We start from the raw sequence: 2,104 nt of genomic DNA on the forward strand, positions 1-2,104 counted from the left end.
GACCCGCGGCCGCCCGCAGCCCCTTTCCCTTGACCTTGCCTGTGTACTTACCTCTTCACGTGGCCCCCTCGACGCTGCTGGAGGGGGATCCTCCTTGAGGTGTCCTGGGCTTTTTGCCCCGGGAGGAGGCCGTCTCCCCTTCCTCGCCTCCTGGGTGTGGGGTCCCAGCCTCCACCCGCACCCCTTCTCCCCCACCGCCACCTCCGCTCCCCCGTCCTGGTGATGGGCGTCAAAGCTGTTGGAAAGTCGGCCAGTGGAGGAAGAGGGGGTGCGGTGGGCTTCCGCGTGGGTCTGGGGGGGGGGGCTGGGAGCGGCCCCTGCGCCCGGAGGAGGCTGTGCCCACGCGGGACTTCTTGGGGACCCCACGGGCACGGACGTCACGCTCTCCCTCCTGGGAAGGAGGGTGGGTGAGGACCAGGGCGTCTGTCCCCATCCCCTGGGCCCCACACCCTGCTTCTTTAGGGTTCTAGGAGATTCTAGGAGAGAGAGCAGGTGTTTTCATAGCCTCTGGCCACAGGGCCTGAGCTGGATCGACAGAACAAATACAGGAGGGAGAGCTTCTTACTCCAGGCTGGACAGACTGCCCCCGGGCTCCGGGGTCTGGGGCTGTCTCCTGGTTCCCTGCATGCACACGGCCTCCTCCGCCAGGGCCAGCTGCCCACCCACGGCCTCCTCCTGGACGCCCGCCGCGGGCCCACCTCAGCCAGCAGACCCCCAGGGGACGGGGGGCTGGGGACAGACACGTGCAGCCTCTGAAAGGGCGAGTGGGCATCAGATGAATAAGGAGAATTTACAACATGGGGCTATTGCATGGTTTTACTGGCTTCATGGGAATTTGGGAAGTGGGCGGGATTATCCCAGGGTCATTCTGCTTCTGCGGAAAGTGGGGCCCCGAGGGGCACCCGAGGGAGGGAAGACCCTTCTCGCCTGGCCCCGGCCCCGCTTAGGCAACACCCGTGGGGACCGCCCACCACGAGGCTTCGGGATTTTCTTCCTGGAAATATGGTTGCTCAGGAGGGCGCGGGGGCCACGGCTACCAGGCCCACGGCTCCTGAGAGGGAGCAGAGCCCGGGGGTCGCCCAGCCCCCGCTCCAGCAGGATAGCTACTGCAGGAAGGCACACACCTTAAGTGGGGCCTCAGAGGCTCTTTCATCCACATGCTCGCTCATTCATTCATTCATTCATTCACTCAGCCGGTCTCGGTTGAACCCTGAATGCACAAGGCCCTACTAGGCCCCAGGACTTAGGGCGAACCCAGGCTCGGTCTCACACACGCAGCGGATGAGCCTTTGGGAAGAGGGACGCTGACGGGTAGAGGTAGAGCCGGTCAGGGGCCACGAGGCACACAGCTGGCTGTTTCGCTCTCGTCTTGGGGGCTGGCCCTGGAGGAGGAGCCACGTGGCTGCAGGGCTGAGGGGGACGGGCAGGTGGGATGGGCCGAAAGGTCTTTAGGACTTCAGTCCCCCGGTAGTTGCGACTGAGTCCTTGGGCGACAGGAAGCGGGCTGGGCAGGGTGAGGTGGCCAGATGTGCATCTGAACACCAAGACCAGCCCAGGAGAAGCCCGGGGACACCCTAGCTGTCACTCATCTGCAGTTAGGCCACTTGGGTGGGGCGGGGGCGGGGGCAAGCAAGCAGATTTCATTCGGTTCGGGAGGGAGGAGTTGTAAAAAGTTGTATTTATTTATTTTGAGAGATGGGAGGAGGGAGAGAACAAGCTGGAGAGAGGCAGAGAGGGAGAGAGAGAGAATCTAAGGCAGACTCTGCACTGACAGCTTGGAGCCTGATGTGGGGCTTGAACTCACCAACCATGAGATCAGGATCTGAGCAGAAATCGACAGTCAGATGCTCAACCTACTGAACCACCCCGGTGCCCCAGGAGGGAGGGTTTTGTATCAAGGGGTGTGGTTGGCCGGATTGGGGGCCGGCCCGCAGGGTATCTCTGTCCAGAGTCAGGTAGGAGTGTGTTTCTATCTTTGATTCTGCCCTCATCTCTAGGATTCCCTTGAGCACTTGTTTTATCATTGATTGGCCTCTAGTTAAGTCTTTTCTATCCACAAACCTTTATTCTGTGGGTCAGGGAGCCAGTGTAGAATTTGCTGCTT

This window comes from Crocuta crocuta, unplaced genomic scaffold (assembly GCF_008692635.1).
Source record: "Crocuta crocuta isolate KB4526 unplaced genomic scaffold, BGI_CrCroc_1.0 scaffold8, whole genome shotgun sequence".
NCBI classification, from domain to species: Eukaryota; Metazoa; Chordata; class Mammalia; order Carnivora; family Hyaenidae; genus Crocuta; species Crocuta crocuta.